Source organism: Lissotriton helveticus, chromosome 1_1, assembly GCF_964261635.1.
Source record: "Lissotriton helveticus chromosome 1_1, aLisHel1.1, whole genome shotgun sequence".
In the NCBI taxonomy this organism is placed as follows: Eukaryota; Metazoa; Chordata; class Amphibia; order Caudata; family Salamandridae; genus Lissotriton; species Lissotriton helveticus.
The window spans coordinates 443163362-443183282 of record NC_136057.1 but is presented as its reverse complement, the minus strand read 5'-3'; the positions used below and the strand labels follow the sequence as shown (position 1 = coordinate 443183282).

Genomic DNA, 19921 nt, shown 5'->3' with positions numbered 1-19921 from the left:
TTCTGGCGACGGGGTTAGCATTCCACCCTTCTAGAGGGACACGACATGTATGTAACCTGTAACCCCGGTTAAAGTCAGAAAGAGCCTTAGCTCCACAAAATGGATGCTGCCACCGGGACACAAGTCTGCCCTCCTGCTGCTGGGAGTCCTCCCAGCCCAGGAGGCAAGGACAAAGGGTTTCCTGCCAGGGGCGGTGCCAGCACCAACCCAGACAGGATTTTGTGTATCCTAGGTAGGCAGGGCTTTAGAGGAAGGTGACTGCAAGTGGCACCCCGGTGCTCACTGTGCATAGGCCGGCTGGAACCAGTTCCAGGGGCACTCCAGCCCCTGATCTGGGGAAAGCCCGCCAAAGGAGAGGGGTGTAACCACCCCCCTCCTAGTCCCACCCATAGGGCAGGACTTAGTCGCGTGCCAGCCCCTTTTTGCAGGATAAAGGTAGGAACTGGCCCCCTTCCAAATCAGATCATCTTTGAATCCTGAAACTACTTTCCACGAAAGGAACTCAAGACTTCTTCCCAAGATTCTCCCTTGTGACTAAGGAGTAGTCACCCTGCAGCAGCAGGCACCAACCAAGCATCGCGGGTTGTTGCCAGTCTCTCCTCCGGATCAAGACTGCTCCAGCACGACGAGAACCGGCTTCCCTGGCACCTCTGACCTCAACCTACATCATCAGCCCAGCTGTGATCCGTGGGTGCGACGAGACCTCGAGGGACCGGCCATATTAAGAACTGCACGACGCTTGTCCAGCACGACCGCTGAGTGACCCTCGACTGAGTGCTTTGGGGTAAGAGAAGCCCCGACCCTGAGCAGCTCCAGCACCGAAGTCCAGCCCCCCTGCATCCACGAGATCTACGTGGGGCCCTTCTGCTCTTTGCTGCTCACCGCGCTGTCCAGGTCGCTTGCCCGTTGGCTAGTGGCCCTCTCACGACGCTCCACGACGACAACCACTGCTGGTCTGGTTGCTCCAGACTAGCCCTTGCTTTCCTTCTTCAGAGAAGCACCCTGGACCCTCCTGGTCCACCCAAGACGCCATTTTAGGTCCACCGCGTGGGCCTTGCATTTGCCAAGACTTGTTGCCCCAATCCTGGGTCCAGCGACGTCGACAGCAAGTACCTTCGTGGGACAGCTCGCACCTCCATCCTGGTCGCCGACAACGCCTCCTGGTCCGAGAGACTGCAGAGCCCAGCAGCGCCCACTCACCTGGCTGAGGTGACTTCGTCCGGTGCCATCCTGGTGCCCACTCAAATCACTGGCTAGTGATTCAGAACTTGGTCCCCTCTGCTTACAGGTTTCTTCTTCCCTGATCCAGGCTTGGATCACCATGAACTCCTTCACTGGCCGCCTGCCAGCAACTTCTTTCTTCAGGCTCCTGGATCTTCAACGAGGGTTTCCGACGCAACTTGAACCCAATGCAGCCGCAGCCCCTGGGCTAGGTAAACTGAGTACTCCGGTGCTCCAGCATAGTCCAACACCCTAAGTGTTCGGATCCACCCTTGTTTTCGACCCACCTAGTCGGGTTCGCCCGAGAACAGTAACTTTGTGAAGTGCTAGTATCCATAGACTTGTTCCCGCATTACGCGTGAGAGTTCCCACTCTGCACACGGCGTCCCTAGGCCTCCTGCTTCTAATCTAAGGGTTCAGCATTGTAGGCCTAGCGTTTCTACAGTCTAGAAAAGTATTACTTACCTGCTAGTAACTTCGCATTCCACTTCTTGTGTATATGGTTTTTCGTGCCCCTCGGGCATTTGTGTAAATTGTGCGACTTTCAGTAATTCTTTAAGAGTTTTGTTGTGTGCTTAGCTCCCTGTCTCATAAAGAGCCAGGGTAGTCCTGTTATAAATAAATACACTTTATTTTTGATAACAACTTGTGTGGTGTCCTTTCACTTGGTGTTCAAGGGGTAATGTGATGGTAAAACAGCTGGCTTAACACACCCTCTAGAGTCTTAGCATTAGACTGCTCGTATCCATGCTACTAGGATAGCGGGTCTATAAGGTTGACTTACAACCAATCATCAATAAGGGTTGTTTGGACTGATACAAAGTGTTCACTAGAATAGTGAACATTATATATCAGGCCAACTTCTCACATTGGTGAGCAGCGGTTGGGATTTGAGCTTGCTGTTGTTTTACCACGCATATCCTAAGAATATCATTTGAAAGATCACATAAGTACTAAGGTACATATAACTTAGCTTAGAATACTCTGAGTTCTACTGAACCAGCTGTTGTAGCTCCTAGGGCCTAGCACACCCTAAACTACAACTCTAGCAAGGGATCAGTAGGTAAACATATAGTGTAGGTAAGTGCACCACTTACACCTCACTAGAAAAGCATGTCTACCCATGGAGAGTCTACTGAGACTCCCCTTGTGGCAGTTGACCCTCCACAGGTCACTTCAAGATATGCAGCTCTCAGTTTCCAGGAGATGAGACAAGTGTGTACCTCCAGGAAACTGAAACAGGGGTCTAACCCCACCATTCCCTTTCTGATAGGTCTCTTAGAGACATATGATGCGAGAAAGATTTCTCAGCTAGATGGGAATATGCCAGCCTTAGAGGGTACCACTGGGGATCCAGACCTCCACAACACTGTAAATGCAGTTGAGGAGGAGGATCCTGAGGAACTCTCTGGGGATGAGGCAGACAAAGGTCTTGAGGTAGTCAGAAGGCTAACTAGGGCCAACATAGACTTGCTTGGGCTAGGATCTGGGGGACCCCCAGTACTGACCCTAAGTAGGCCTAACCTTGGAGTTAGGAGAGATAGATCTCTTTCTAGGGACTCCAATAGATCTCTGCACTCTAATGCCTCTTCTCAGAGGAGAAGGAACTCTCCCCAGAGGAGATTGACTTCCCCTCAGAGAATAGAGCATGAAGCCAGAATGAGACAGGCTGCTCTGAGGATTGAAAGGGAAGAACTTGCCCTGGGCAAAGAAAAGCTTGCCTTTGCTAGAGAGCAGCAGATGAGTGGGTTAGTTCCCACTGGTGGCAGCAATCTCCCAAGAGAAAAAGAGAAGGGTTTAGATACTAAACACCTGACAAAAATAGTGCCCCCCTTTAAGCAAGGGGATGACATCCAGAAATGGATGGCTGCTTTGGAGAGGGCCTGCACTGTGCAGGGCATTCCCCAGAGTCAGTGGGCAGCTATACTGTGGCTCTCCTTTGATGGCAAAGGTAGAGATAAGCTCCTCACTACAAGAGTGGAGGATGCTAACAATTACCAGGTCCTGAAGAATACACTGGTTGATGGGTTTGGTTTAACCACTGAGCAGTACAGGTTGCTGTTCAGAGACACCCAGAAAACTCAGTCTCAGGACTGGTCTGACTTTGTGGATTGTGCCACTAAGGCTTTGGAGGGCTGGTTGCTGGGTAGCAAGGTTACTGATTACATAGGGTTGTATAATCTCATGATGAGAGAACAGATTTTAAATAATTGTCAGAACCAGTTGTTGCACCAGCACCTTGTTGATTCAGATCTGACCTCTCCCCAAGAATTGGGAAAGAAGGCAGACAAATGGGTCAGAACAAGGATCAAGCAGAACCAGAACCAGAACCAGGGTGGTCAGAAGAAAGCAGACCAGAAGGGTAATACCAAGAGTGAACAAAATGACCAGAAGTCTTCAACAGGTCCCCAACAAACCAAAGAGGGTTGGGGTCAGGCTTCACAGCAGAAAAAGAAGACACAAGAAGGCCAGTCAAAAAGGTGGTGCCAGTACTGTAAAAGTAAGTCTCACTGGTTTAGTGAGTGCACCAAAAGAGGAGGGCAAACCTCTACCACTACAGCCCCTTAGGCAACTGCACCCCCTAGTACAGTCAGTAGTGGTAGTGCACCTCCCAAGGGATTAGTTGGGTTAACCTTGGGAACTGAGGAGTCTGACAACTTAGTTGGCACACTCACTCAGGCTGTCCTTGTCTGTACAGGGGATATGGATATATCCCCTGATGTAAGTCCCAATACTTTGGGCAAATACAGGCAGACACCTTTGATAAATGGCTCAGGCCTATAGGGACACTTGTGCCAGTGTCACCATGGTGACACCTAACTTTGTGGACCCTGGACAGATCATGGCAGGTACAGGTTTCCTGGTGACCAATGCCAGCAACGTCACTACCAGTCATAGTATGGCGATTGTTGCTTTCTCCTGGGGAGGGGTAAGTGGCCAAAAGAAAGTTGTGGTTAGTTCAGACCTCCCATTGGATTGTTTGTTGGGCAATGATTTGGAGTCATCACTATGGTCAGAAGTGGAGCAGAGGACTCACATGGAAATGTTAGGCTTGCCAGCACATGTGCTTGCTGTGACTAGGTCACAGGCCAGAAGATGCCCCACTGAACAGGTGCTGGATCCTGGAAGAATGGACCAGACACCTTCCAAGAAGAAGAGCAGTAGGGTTAAGGCTTTGCCTTCCCCCTTGCCCCAGGTTGAGGATCAAGTTTCTGAGGAGGCTGATCTGAGAGAGCTGAGGGAAACTGAGCCTAAAGAGCTTGAACTTGATCAAGTTGAGTTTCTGGGCTCAGGGGGACCCTCCAGAGAAGACCTGGGGAAGGCACAGTTAGACTGCCCTTCCCTTGAACCCCTCAGACAGCAGGCTGCTGCTGAGGCTGCAGGGAATGCCACAGGTGCCCACAGGGTATACTGGGAAGATGGACTCCTGTACTCTGAGTCAAGAGACCCCAAGCCTGGTGCAACCAGGAGGCTGGTCATCCCCTTGTCTGAGAGGTTTCCTTCTCACCTTGGCCCATGAGATTCCCCTTGCAGGTCACTTAGGCCAGACAAAGACTTGGGACAGGCTTGTCTCACACTTTCACTGGCCTCACATGAGTGAGAATACCAAGGAGTTTTGTCGCTCCTGTGTCACTTGCCAAGCCAGTGGTAAGTCAGGTGGCACAACAAAGGCCCCCCTCATACCACTACCTGTGGTGGGGGTTCCCTTTGAAAGAGTGGGGATTGACATTGTTGGTCCAATGGAACCCCAGACAGCTTCAGGGCACAAGTTTATACTGGTGGTGGTGGACCATGCCACCAGGTACCCTGAAGCTATTCCACTTAGGACCACTACAGCACCTGTAGTGGCAAGGGCCCTAGTTGGAGTGTTCTCCAGAGTGGGCTTCCCTAAGGAGGTTGTCTCTGACAGAGGTGCAAACTTCATGTCAGGATATCTGACTGCAATGTGGAAGGAATGTGGTGTCAACTGCAAGTTCACCACACCCTATCACCCACAGTGCAATGGGCTTGTTGAGATATTTAACATGACCCTCAAAGGGATGATTCATGGACTACCTGAAAAGCTCAGGCGTAGATGGGATGTCCTGATACCCTGCCTCTTGTTTGCTTACAGAGAGGTCCCACAGAAGGGGGTTGGCTACAGCCCTTTTGAACTTCTGTATGGGCATCCTGTAAGAGGACCCCTGTGTTTGGTGAAGGAAGGATGGGAGAGACCTCTCAAAAAGCCTGCAACCAACATAGTGGACTATGTACTTGGTCTCCGCTCCAGGATGGCTGAATACACGGAGAAGGCAACTAAAAACCTTGAGGCCAGCCAAGAACTTCAAAAAGCTTGGCATGACCAGAAGGCTGTCCTGACTGTATACCAGCCTGGACAGAAGGTGTGGGTACTGGAGCCAGTGGCCCCAGCAGCCCTCAAAGACAAATGGTCTGGGCCCCACACCATCATTGAGCAAAAGGGAGAGGTTACCTACCTGGTAGACCTTGGAACTCCCAGGAGCCCCCTCAGGGTGCTCCATGTGAACAGGCTCAAGGCATATGTCGACAGGAAGGACATGAGCTTGCTCATGGCCACAGATGAGGGACAGGAGGAAGAGAGTGACCCTCTCCCAGACCTGCTCACTCAGAATCCTGATGATGGATCAGTAGATGGTGTTGTCTTTTGTGGCAGCCTCTCTGAACCTCAGCAACAGGATTGTAGACAAGTTCTGCAATCCTTTAGACATATGTTCTCTCTGACACCCAGCCAAACTGATTGGTGTACCCATGAAGTGGACACTGGAGACAGTCTGCCTGTCAAGAGTAAAATCTACAGACAGCCTGATCATGTCAGAGACTGCATCAAGACAGACGTGCAGAAGATGTTGGAGCTGGGAGTCATTGAGCCCTCAGATAGCCCTTGGGCTAGCCCAGTAGTTCTAGTGCCAAAGCCTCACACCCAGGGTGATAAGAAAGAGATGAGGTTTTGCGTAGACTACAGAGGACTCAATGCAGTCACTAAGACTGATGCCCACCCAATACCGAGAGCAGATGAACTTATAGATAGATTGGCTTCTGCCAACTACTTAAGTACATTTGACCTGACAGCTGGGTATTGGCAAATCAGGTTAGCTGAGGAGGCCAAGCCCAAGACAGCATTTTCTACCCCTGGTGGGCATTATCAATTTGTGGTAATGCCCTTTGGTTTGAAAAATGCACCTGCCACCTTCCAAAGGCTGGTGAATCAAATTCTCACTGGGTTGGATGACTTCTGTGCAGCATATCTTGATGATATAGCTGTCTTTAGTTCCACCTGGGAGGATCACCTGGTCCACCTGAGGAAAGTGTTAGAGGCACTGCAAAAGGCAGGTGTCACTATCAAGGCCACTAAGTGCCAGATAGGGCAGACACAGGTTGTATACCTGGGCCACCTTGTAGGGGGAGGCCAGGTTCAACCCTTGGAGAGCAAGATACAGGCCATCAAGGACTGGGCTCCTCCGACCACCCAGACTCAGGTTCGAGCTTTCTTGGGCCTGACTGGGTACTATAGGAAATTTGTCAATAATTATGGGTCCATTGTGACTCCACTTAATGACCTGACAAGTAAAAAGATGCCAAAGAAAGTTCAGTGGACAGCAAGCTGTCAGAAAGCATTCAATGACCTAAAGCAGGCCATGTGCACAGCACCTATCCTAAAGAGTCCAGATTACTCCAAGACCTTCATTGTCCAAACAGATGCTTCTGAGTTGGGTGTGGGAGCTGTTCTATCTCGGCTGAATTTTGATGGTAACGACCAGCCTATTGCTTTTATTAGCAGAAGGCTGACCCCCAGAGAGAAAAATTGGTCAGCTATTGAGAGGGAGGCCTTTGCTGTGGTGTGGGCCCTGAAAAAGTTGAGGTCATACTTGTTTGGCACTCACTTTAAGATTCAGACCGACCACAAGCCCCTCTTATGGCTAAATCAGATGATGGGTGAAAACCCCAAACTATTTAGGTGGTCCATTTCCCTACAGGGGATGGATTTTACAGTGGAGCATAGACCTGGTACTGATCATGGCAATGCTGATGGGCTCTCCAGGTATTTCCACTTAGAGCAAGAAGACTCACCTGGTCAAGGTTAGCTTATTGTCCCAAAGTTTGGGGGGGGGGGTCATGTAGGAGAGTAGGGTCTGCAATCCTATGATCACCCAGATTTTTGCTTTTTGCTTCACTGATTTACGACTTTCCCTGGCTGTGGGCCTGCTAATCAGACCCACAGCCTAGCTGTTCTCTCCACTCCAAATTGTACCCAGGTACTGAATTGGCCCTGGGCCCTCTCCAAGTCCCTGTACCCAGGGCTGAGGTGCACCCAGAAGTCTCCCAGGGGCTGCAGCATGTATTATGCCACCCCTGGGCTGACTAACTAAATCAGATACAACTGGCTGCTTGACAGCTGGGGCAGAGTGGTGTACTCACCCTCTGCTGTAGATATAGTATTCCTATATCTAAACCTAAATGGACACACAGATCTCCTATCAGTCACTCCTATGGCAGGCCTTGACAATCCTGAAGGCAGAGTGCTTGGAATCGTGTGAGATAGTGCTCTGGCATGAGCTGAGCCTGTCTGCGGCTTTCGGGATCCATCCCTTAGCCGTTTCCATGATATCGCATACCATATACTCTTAAGTGCATTATAATCCTCGCGGTTATATGCCAACTCTGGTATCGCTTTATCAAAACATGTCGAGTAAGGTGTCATACGAATTGGAATACTAACCCCTCGCCAATTCTGGCGACGGGGTTAGCATTCCACCCTTCTAGAGGGACACGACATGTATGTAACCTGTAACCCCGGTTAAAGTCAGACAGAGCCTTAGCTCCACAAAATGGATGCTGCCACCGAGACACAAGTCTGCCCTCCTGCTGCTGGGAGTCCTCACAGCCCAGGAGGCAAGGACAAAGGGTTTCCTGCCAGGGGCGGTGCCAGCACCGTCCCAGACAGGATTTTGTGTATCCTAGGTAGGCAGGGCTTTAGAGGAAGGTGACTGCAAGTGGCACCCCGGTGCTCACTGTGCATAGGCCGGCTGGAACCAGTTCCAGGGGCACTCCAGCCCCTGATCTGGGGAAAGCCCGCCAAAGGAGAGGGGTGTAACCACCCCCCTCCTAGTCCCACCCATAGGGCAGGACTTAGTCGCGTGCCAGCCCCTTTTTGCAGGATAAAGGTAGGAACTGGCCCCCTTCCAAATCAGATCATCTTTGAATCCTGAAACTACTTTCCACGAAAGGAACTCAAGACTTCTTCCCAAGATTCTCCCTTGTGACTAAGGAGTAGTCACCCTGCAGCAGCAGGCACCAACCAAGCATCGCGGGTTGTTGCCAGTCTCTCCTCCGGATCAAGACTGCTCCAGCACGACGAGAACCGGCTTCCCTGGCACCTCTGACCTCAACCTACATCATCAGCCCAGCTGTGATCCGTGGGTGCGACGAGACCTCGAGGGACCGGCCATCTTCAGAACTGCATGACGCTTGTCCAGCACGACCGCTGAGTGACCCTCGACTGAGTGCTTTGGGGTAAGAGAAGCCCCGACCCTGAGCAGCTCCAGCACCGAAGTCCAGCCCCCCTGCATCCACGAGATCTACGTGGGGCCCTTCTGCTCTTTGCTGCTCACCGCGTTGTCCAGGTCGCTTGCCCGTTGGCTAGTGGCCCTCTCAAGACGCTCCACGACGACAACCACTGCTGGTCTGGTTGCTCCAGACTAGCCCTTGCTTCCCTTCTTCAGAGAAGCACCCTGGATCCTCCTGGTCCACCCAAGACGCCATTTTAGGTCCACCGCGTGGGCCTTGCATTTGCCAAGACTTGTTGCCCCAATCCTGGGTCCAGCGACGTCGACAGCAAGTACCTTCGTGGGACAGCTCGCACCTCCATCCTGGTCGCCGACAACGCCTCCTGGTCTGAGAGACTGCAGAGCCCAGCAGCGCCCACTCACCTGGCTGAGGTGACTTCGTCCGGTGCCATCCTGGTGCCCACTCAAATCACTGGCTAGTGATTCAGAACTTGGTCTCCTCTGCTTACAGGTTTCTTCTTCCCTGATCCAGGCTTGGATCACCACGAACTCCTTCACTGGCCGCCTGCCAGCAACTTCTTTCTTCAGGCTCCTGGATCTTCAACGAGGGTTTCCGACGCAACTTGAACCCTATGCAGCCGCAGCCCCTGGGCTAGGTAAACTGAGTACTCCGGTGCTCCAGCATAGTCCAACACCCTAAGTGTTCGGATCCACCCTTGTTTTCGACCCACCTAGTCGGGTTCGCCCGAGAACAGTAACTTTGTGAAGTGCTAGTATCCATAGACTTGTTCCCGCATTACGCGTGAGAGTTCCCACTCTGCACACGGCGTCCCTAGGCCTCCTGCTTCTAATCTAAGGGTTCAGCATTGTAGGCCTAGCGTTTCTACAGTCTAGAAAAGTATTACTTACCTGCTAGTAACTTCGCATTCCACTTCTTGTGTATATGGTTTTTCGTGCCCCTCGGGCATTTGTGTAAATTGTGCGACTTTCAGTAATTCTTTAAGAGTTTTGTTGTGTGCTTAGCTCCCTGTCTCATAAAGAGCCAGGGTAGTCCTGTTATAAATAAATACACTTTATTTTTGATAACAACTTGTGTGGTGTCCTTTCACTTGGTGTTCAAGGGGTAATGTGATGGTAAAACAGCTGGCTTAACACGCCCTCTAGAGTCTTAGCCTTAGACTGCTCGTATCCATGCTACTAGGATAGCTGGTCTATAAGGTTGACTTACAACCAATCATCAATAAGGGTTGTTTGGACTGATACAAAGTGTTCACTAGAATAGTGAACATTATATATCAGGCCAACTTCTCACACCCTGTCCTGTGAAAATCTTGAAAGAATGCAGGCAGGTACTTATGCCCCCTCTCGCCGAGGTAATGAATCTAGCCATTTCTGAAGGGGTTTATCCCTCGACGTGGAAAACGGCCATTGTCAAACCCCTTCTGAAATAGACCACACTAAACCCGGGGATTTTAAAAAACTTCCGTCCCATCTCCCTTATCCCTTCCTCCGCTAAGCTCCTGGAGGCACACCTTAACCACCACCTGAGTGCCTTCCTCGGCAGTTCCAGCTCTCTGGACCCCTCTCAGCATGGCTTCCGAAAGGCACACAGCACCGAGCCGGCACTCACTGTTGTTGTCGACAGCACTCGGGCCAAGGTTGATAGTGGCCAAACGACTCTACTGGTGCTGCTTGACTTAACGGCGGCTTTTGATACCCTTTCCCCATCTATTCTTGTTAGTCGCCTCAGCAGGATGGGTGTAGATGGCCCCGCTCTCAGCCTCCTCACATCCTTCCTTGACCAATGGCAGCAAAGGGTAAAGCTTGGCGACTTCATCTCTCTTATCAAGCCTGTGAAGTGTGGGGTCCCCCAGGGCTCTTCTTTGAGCCCTACGCTTTTCAACATTTGTGGCCCACTCGCCAGGCTTGTAAGGTCCTTTGGCCTACACGTTCTTACCTATGCCGATGACACACAGATCATGGTCTCCATTACACAATCTGTGGAAATTACAGCTCTTAACTTTAAAAAGTTTATGGAGGCGGTCGCTGACTAGATGGTCAAGAACTTCCTCAAATTGAATGGGGAAAAACCCCAGGTCCTCATCTTTGGAACCAAACATGAGACCTGGTCAATGGACTGGTGGCCCCCTGCACTTGGCACCTGCCCCAACGCCCTCCTCCTCCGCCCGTAATTTGGGTGTTATTCTGGACACCACTCTTTCCCTTGAGAAACAGGTCAGCAGGACAGTCTCCACCTGCTGTGGTGCCCTGAGGATTTTAAGAAAAATCACCCACTACCTTTCCCTAGAAGCCCACAAACAGGTTGCAGTGGCTCTTATAGCCTCCAGGCTGGACTACTGCAATGCACTTTATCTAGGCATTAACATCGGCTTGGTCCAACGCCTCCAGATTGTGCAAAACGCAGCGGCCCGGTTTGTCATGGATGCCCCGAAACACTCTTCGGTTTCAGCCATCAGGAAGAACCTGCATTGGCTCCCCATGCAGGCTAGGATAAACTTTAAAGCCCTTTCCCTTACGTACTGCGCCTTGAATGGCATTGGGCCCGAAGACATTCGGTCACTTGTGTCCCCTTATGTCCCGGGCAGAGCACTTCGCTCCTCCAACAAAAATCTGCTTGTTGTTCCTCGAGTATCTAAGGCCAGATGGGTGCGGAAGGGCCTTTCGAGCTCTCGCCCCCAGACTCTGGAACACCCTACCTGATGACCTCAAGGAGCTTACCTCCCATGCCCTTTTCCGCAAAGCACTTAAGACCTGGCTCTTTCAGGAAGCTTACCAATAACCTGCTTCCACTCCTTCTGACCAAACAGTTTTTACCATCTTTAGCGCCTTGATGCCTTCGGGTTTAGTTGCGCTCAATAAATTAATTTTCAATTCAATTCAATTAAATTCGATAGGTGGGGGAGTGAATAACTAGTAGCTTTTGCTTATAAAACTTTGAAGATGAGTGAAATGAATTATTCTGTGATTGAAAAATAACTATTGAAATGTTCATGGGATGCTGAGCGTTTTCGCACATTCTGGGAAGGAGGTTTGTTATCTGGATGGAACACAAATGCTTGGCTAACGTTATTTCTCCGGAAGGGGCCGGTGTTGTGCCCAGCTGACACAAGGGTCTTATAAGCCTGCGGTTTATATTAAGAAGCCACTTTGGTGCTGTCTGTATGCCAGTGGAATGGAACTAGTGGGACAGATTGGGAGAATTCCTTGTGCAGTTGCATTTTACCTGTTTTGTAGCAGGACTCCCCCAGATCAGCTTGGCAACTCTGTTGCTCCATGGTTCCCAGCGAGTTTGACGGCAGTGCCTTTCCAGCCGTATGGATGTCGAGGGCATGGCCGGGCAGCACAATTCTCTTCAGGGGCTTTCTGTAAACCCAATGTGCACTCTTAGTTTGCATGTTTTTATGAAAAACTGAAGGAGTGTTATTTAGGAATTCATCTTTCTTTAGTACTCAGATTGATAGTCCCTTCCTGACCTATTCATTATGGCTGTTCTGGTTTTTAAATATGTTCAGTTCTCAATCCAAGATGGAGAGCTTTCATCATATTTTGGTTACTTTTTATCTATCTATATGATCATGGCCAAAAGGCAGCGAAGCACTTTACATGATATTCTGTTTTTCTTTGAGATAAGCAGTTTAATTCAACACTTGCATGCATTACAATGCAGCCATAGTATTTGATGTGTTCATCGCCTAATCTTTGTTACTGACTCTAGAATTACAGTAGATCATGTTAGAGGGCCTTGGGCAGCCAATCACCACCCCTTCCTGATACATCCTAGCCTAAGCCTGATCTCCAGTATTTCTCCATCCACAACCAGCTAGCTGTTGTTCTTTGAAGCTTTTCATGTCACAAGGTTTTTCCCTACAAAAGTGCATTGCCATCTTGCACCCACCGGCCCACCACATGTTGCAATAATAGTGTGCAGGCACTGTGGATTGAGGACAGCTTTGAACCTCCCTCGGGGAATCCAAGCTCAGGATCAGAAGATTTAGGTTACATCCGCCCTTGAGAGTAGGACCCTTAGAGCCAGACTGTTGAGATTAGCAGCCACAGTGCAAGCTTTTTCATTTAACATTGAGTTCATTCTGATTAAGAAGAATGTACATACTGACTCTGTTGTATCTGCCAGTGGATTTCTCCAGTGATGTTAATTATCCTGAACAGTGACAATGTCAGGTTGCTTTTACTAACGAACATATTGAGAGCATGGTATGAATAAATCATGTTGTAAATGAAGCTAGTCAACTAGAGGTGAAGTGTAAATTGGATTGGAGGAAAGTACCTAAAAACACATTTCTGGCATTTAGAACTGTTCCACACTCCCTGTAACAGGGAGATAGAGCTCAGCGGAAACTGAGTTGTGTCCTCGGTGGTTAACTGTGAGATGTTCCCCATGTATGTGTCATGGGTTTGGGAATATTTCTTGTAGTGTGGGCGAAAGGCAAAGGAAAATGATGGAGTACATTTATGATGAGCATTGTGTAAATAAGAGAAGATATAAAGTGAGTATGCAGGTTGGACAGAGAGGTATGCTCAGAATCAGCGTATGAGGGAAGCGTTTGGCTGTTTTGTCTAAACCTATAAAGGTGATTGAGGTGTTGGGAAATGCAGGAAAGCTGGAGAATGGATGGATGTGGAAACTGGTAAGGATTTCAGATTTCATGGGGGCAGTGAATGAGTCGGAGAAATAAATAACTGAAGCAAGTACTGAAGTAGGAGTGTGTGTTTATTTATTTATTTAGTGTTTTATAGAGCACGAACTTGACTCGTTAGGGTATCATAGCTCTTTACAAGGGTCATAGTTATACAAGGTTAAGCATCACATAATATTCACATTGTGCAGGAAATATGATGGATAGAGGACAAGTATGTACAGATTATATTTACAATTACACAAAAACAGGGCACCAGTTATCTTGGGGAAAAACAAGGTGGTCAGGAGGGAGGCCAAAGCCGGACGTTAGCCAGGGTCTCAGTGGTGGAAGGTGGCAAAAGTTAAACAAGGAGTTTTACCCATAAGGTAGGTTTTGGCTTCCTTCTTGAAGAGTGACAGCGAAGGGATTCTTCTAACGACGGGGGGGATAGAGTTCCATATTCTTGGTGCTGCCCCGGAGAAGGCTCGGTTGTACGTTTTTTTCTTCCGAAAACGTGCAGGTTGGAGGAGGAGGTCGCTAGCGGACCAAGAGATTCTGCTTTCTTCAGTGCAAGATATGCCGGGGAGTTTGCGTGTAGCGCCTTGTGCGTGATGCATGCCAGTTTCAGCTGTATCCTGGCCTCGAGAGGAAGCCAGTTCAGAGCTTTCAGGTGTGGAGTAATGTGGTGAACTTCCTTGTGCCAGTAAGTAGTCTGGTGGTCACGTTGTGGCCGCCAGAAGTAAGAGGAGAATTCCTCAGAAGAAATTAGAGACTTGGGGGTCTCTTTTGAAGTTTTGGCCAGTTTATTGGATTGGTATTTGACCAGTTCGAAGAGTTTGTGGGGCCTGTTCTTGGTGTTCCCCAGTTCGGATCTGAAGAATTCTTTTTTTGAGTTGAGGATGTTCTTGTTATTGAATCCGAAACCGGTCCCAGGATGCTTGTTTCCAGTCCAGGGAAGACATGGCTTGGCAGTTCGGGCTGGACTGTTCCCATAAGGCACAGGGTCAGACTGATTTGCATATAGCCATGTCTGAACTGGGGTGGCTGAGTGAACTAAAGAATGGTGATGGATTAAACCCAGATCAGTTGACTGGGGGTGAGTGTTTGATTTATACAAACGCTCCGTCCATCATCCCCTTTTGTATCGCTTTGTTCGCCCTAAGTGTGGCAGGGTATGCTCAGACGTGAGTCCCTTGTTCACTTGGCCACTGGATTCAAGATAGCCTGGCTGATGAGGATTATGAATCCGAAACCGGTCCCAGGATGCTTGTTTCTGGTCCAGGGAAGACATGGCTTGGCAGTTCGGGCTGGACTGTTCCCATAAGGCACAGGGTCAGACTAATTTGCATATAACCATGTCTGAACTGGGGTGGCTGAGTGAACTAAAGAATGGTGATGGATTAAACCCAGATCAGTTGACTGGGGGTGAGTGTTTGATTTATACAAACGCTCCGTCCATCATCCCCTTTTGTATCGCTTTGTTCGCCCTAAGTGTGGCAGGGTATGCTCAGACGTGAGTCCCTTGTTCACTTGGCCACTGGATTCAAGATAGCCTGGCTGATGAGGATTATGAATCCGAAACCAGTCCCAGGATGCTTGTTTCCGGTCCAGGGAAGACATGGCTTGGCAGTTCAGGCTGGACTGTTCCCATAAGGCACAGGGTCAGACTGATTTGCATATAGCCATGTCTGAACTGGAGTGGCTGAGTGAACTAAAGAATGGTGATGGATTAAACCCAGATCAGTTGACTGGGGGTGAGTGTTTGATTTATACAAACGCTCCGTCCATCATCCCCTTTTGTATCGCTTTGTTCGCCCTAAGTGTGGCAGGGTATGCTCAGACGTGAGTCCCTTGTTCACTTGGCCACTGGATTCAAGATAGCCTGGCTGATGAGGATTATGAATCCGAAACCGGTCCCAGGATGCTTGTTTCCGGTCCAGGGAAGACATGGCTTGGCAGTTCGGGCTGGACTATTCCCATAAGGCACAGGGTCAGACTGATTTGCATATAGCTATGTCTGAACTGGGGTGGCAGAGTGAACTAAAGAATGGTGATGGATTAAACCCAGATCAGTTGACTGGGGGTGAGTGTTTGATTTATACAAACGCTCCGTCCATCATCCCCTTTTGTATCGCTTTGTTCGCCCTAAGTGTGGCAGGGTATGCTCAGACGTGAGTCCCTTGTTCACTTGGCCACTGGATTCAAGATAGCCTGGCTGATGAGGATTATGAATCCGAAACCGGTCCCAGGATGCTTGTTTCCGGTCCAGGGAAGACATGGCTTGGCAGTAAGGGCTGGACTGTTCCCATAAGGCACAGGGTCAGACTGATTTGCATATAGCCATGTCTGAACTGGGGTGGCTGAGTGAACTAAAGAATGGTGATGGATTAAACCCAGATCAGTTGACTGGGGGTGAGTGTTTGAGTTATACAAACGCTCCGTCCATCATCCCCTTTTGTATCGCTTTGTTCGCCCTAAGTGTGGCAGGGTATGCTCAGACGTGAGTCCCTTGTTCACTTGGCCACTGGATTCAAGATAGCCTGGCTGATGAGGATTATGAATCCGAAACCGGTCCCAGGATGCTTGTTTCCGGTCCAGGGAAGACATGGCTTGGCAGTTCGGGCTGGACTGTTCCCATAAGGCACAGGGTCAGACTGATTTGCATATAGCCATGTCTGAACTGGGGTGGCTGAGTGAACTAATGAATGGTGGTGGATTAAACCCAGATCAGTTGACTGGGGGTGAGTGTTTGATTTATACAAACGCTCCGTCCATCATCCCTTTTTGTATCGCGATGTTCTTGTTATAAGCATTTCTGGCCTGGCGAAGTAGTTTTAGATGGGCGGCAGAGGGGTGTTGTCTCCAGATTCTTTCGGCTTTCCGGAGGGATTTCCTTTCATTGTTGAGGGAGCCAGTGAACCAGGGGTTTCTGTCTTTTATTTGGGTTCTTTTTAGTTTTAGTTGGGCTAGATCATTCAAAATGTTTGATATAGTCGTAGAATGGTGATCATTGAGGTCACTAACCGTAGTGGTAAACGGGGGGGAGGTTTGATTTGCAATGAGCCTCTAGTTCCCTGCGGTCTAGGTTCCTGGTGTCTCTGATCCAGCGTTTGGGAATTACCGGTTGCGGTGCCTTTGTCTTGAGGGTGCCAGATAATAGGAAGGCGATAACGTGGTGGTCGGACCAGTCGCAAGGGTCTATGGATATGAGCTTGAGTGTTGATTCCTTAGAGATGATCCAGAGAAGAGTGGCCCCTTTTGAGTGAGTTGGGAGCGAGCAGGCTTGGGTCAGGGTTTGATTGGCAAGGAGGTTTTTGATCGCATTGACATGAGGATCCTTGGGGTCGTTCCAATGTAGGTTAAAGTCACCAAGGAAAATATCATTAGCGTTGGAGGAATTTTTAGCTGTGATGATTTCCATGAGGTGGTCAGTGAAGGAATCGTTTTTCCCTGGGGGGTGGTGGAAGATGCGTAGGTTACACAGATGGGTGGAGTTGCTGCAAATGGAGAGGGCGAGGTATTCGCAGAAGACGGTGGTATCCGCCAAGAGCTCCGGTGACAAGGAGGTTGGAGCACTAGATGCAGGCGATGCCTCCTCCTTTCTTATTGGATTGCCTGTCCAGCCTTGTAATGTTATAGAATGGAGGGACTAAGAGGTCGAGGCATGGAGATGAGTATTCATTAAGCCATGATTCTGTGAAAATCGCTAAATCGAAATGATTGTTAAGAATGAGATAATCAATATCTGCAGCGTGCTTGACTGCAGATATGCAGTTGATTAGGAGACCAGATAAAGAGGGGTCGGATGGAGTGTCGGGAGTCGGGTGGACAGGTGTACAAGTGCTAGATTGCTTTTAACCACAGTTCTGTTTTGAAGGGTAGCTGGTCTAGACGTGTGCAGAGTGACTGTTTGCATTTGGAAAGTGCCTCGTTGGATTGTGTGAGTAATGCCCTGACCTAGCAACTTCCAGTTGCTCACATTGCTTCTTTACAGATTTATAGTGAGGAATTTGGGATTGAGTTGGAAACTCAGATGTCTGCCGAAAAAGTAAAAAAGTGGTGTTGTGGAACAATAACTTACTCTGACAAGTTTCAGTTGTGTAATTATGTTTGTGATTTAGGGAGTCTGTTGTATTTTATTAAGCTAGAGTGGGATGGGAACGTGGATAGTAGGCTTGATAGAAAATGAGAAATTTAAAATATGGCATGTCATACTAAAATCTTGATGGAAGTGGAAGGATATTGGTTGGTGGGGACAGTCATCTAGTTGCACTCAGAATCTTAATGAAATGTATCTTAATATGTTGAAGGCTGGTTCATTCAGAGTCTTGTGTTCACATCATAACAACACTGTCTCCTGATAACCCTAATGTCACATTTTGAAAGTTCTTTAGACTTTCTGTATATTTCCAGAATAGCACATACTGTTATTTTGTTAAGCTAGAACATTTTATTGAAATAAAAGCAGTATTTCCCTTGTACAGACACCGGCTGGTTATTTTTCTCTTTTTTTAATTTATTTATTTTTAATTTTTTATTGACAGGGATTTTTAAACATTAGAATGCAGAATTGGTATTAAGAAAAAATAAGGAAAATTAGATTTACATACATTACATTATAAATTCATTTATATTGAAAGACAACAAACAAAATAGCCCAAGCACTATTGTCCAATAGACAGGCCAAGAAAGGCACATTCACCAATAACATAGTATTTCAATTAATCCATTCTGCTACCGGCTCCCAAATCTTTAATGCCATTTGTCTCCTCCTCCCCCCTTTACAAGAATAGACTGAAAATTCAAGCCTATGAATAGCTAGCAATCTAGCTTGCCAATTCGAGAACGTAGGAGCTTCCGGGGACAGCCATTGAGACGTTATACACAGCCGAACCTGCAACATAGCTACGAACATAAAGGCAGATTCCCATTGAGTATTCCTTCCATCTTCATTATTACAAACATCTACCCCAAATATCACTAAAGCTGGGGTCAGAGTGCAGCTAATCTTAAGTGTAGTATTGATAAAGCGCTCAATATCTTTTAGGAGACTGGTAAGGGAAGGACAAGAATAAAACACATGGATTGCGTCGGCCGCATAGAGCCCACACCGTGCACACGCACCTCCCTTTCTACTACCCCATTTTGAAATTTTTGCAGGTGTATAATATAGATCCAACATGGCCATATAGCTTTGGGTCCTGAGTGTTCCCGACAGAATAACCTTGCTGGCAAGCTCTAACACTAATGTTAAGTCAATGCCTGTCTTACCGAGCCTGCCTTCCCATTTAGCACTTTGAGCTGACAAATCCTCTGGAAGAGCCGACAATATATACTGGTAAAGGATTCCTATTCTGTTTTTTTTTTAATCAATTCAAAAACAGGTCGTTTATCTAGTATACCAGGTATGACCTTCAATTGTTTGTAAAAAAAACTTTGAATCTGTAAATATTTAAAAAAAAATCCTGTGATAACTGAAATTTTTCCTTTATATCCAAATAAGATAACACTTGTCCTTCCCTAACCAGATCGCCTAACACCCGAACCCCTTGCCTTTGCCATCTATGCATAGGTTGGTCTTGAAAAATACTCGGAAAAAGTCTAGTTGCTTTAAAAGGAGTATATATATTAAGATTTGGGATAGCTAATTTCCGCCTTATTCTCTGCCAAATTGTGAATGCAGCAATGATAACCTTAAATCTGGTTCTTTTATAATAGCTAGGCTCCAGAACCTCCACCAGAATGCCCCTAGCCGGCGCCCCTAGACCAATCTCGAAAATAGTAGGACAATTACAAATTGGAACCACTGCTTTATCTCCAAGTATTAACACTCCCATTGATTGTATCATCGCTGCCCAATAATAAAAAACAGATTTGGAACAGACCAGCCCCCCGATCACGTGGAAGGCACATCCACTTAGCTGCCCTACGCGAGCGCCTATACCCCCAGAGAAACCTATAGCAGACCCTATCTGCCTTAATCAAACTATTTTGAGAAAATAAAAAGGAATAGTCCTAAATAAATATAAGAACTTAGGGAGTATTAACATTTTAAGTACACTACAACGTCCGTATAAGGAAAGATGCAGGTAATCAAGTCGCTCTAATTTAGTATTTACCACTTCTATCATCGGGAGAATATTTAAATCTGGAATGGTACCAACTGTAGCAGTTATGCATACCCCCAGATAAATAGCTTCTGTGACCACTGGGGCATCTGCTAATGGCATATCGGGGGTCTGAACCACCTGTGTTTTGGACACATTCAGCTTCTACCCCGAGACTACCCCAAATTGCCCAGCTAAGTCCTTAAGGGCACTAAATGCAGATGGGACGTCAGATGTTATAGCGACTATGTCATCTGCATAAGCTAAAGCATTATACAAATGATTACCAGCTCTTATCGGTACTATACCCTGATTGCCCTCTATTTTGCTGAGAAATGGGTCGATATAAAGGGCGAACAGCTAGGGTGAACAAGGACACCCTTGCCGCATGCCCCGACTGATGGAAAAAGAG

General features: G+C 48.1%; 1 protein-coding gene across 2 annotated transcripts in view; it reads left to right on the top strand.

Annotated features, from left to right (window-relative positions):
• The window catches only part of FBLN1 (fibulin 1), a 900993-nt gene that overhangs the window by 236092 nt on the left and 644980 nt on the right, over positions 1–19921 (top strand). The gene's annotated exons all lie outside the window — the stretch shown is intronic.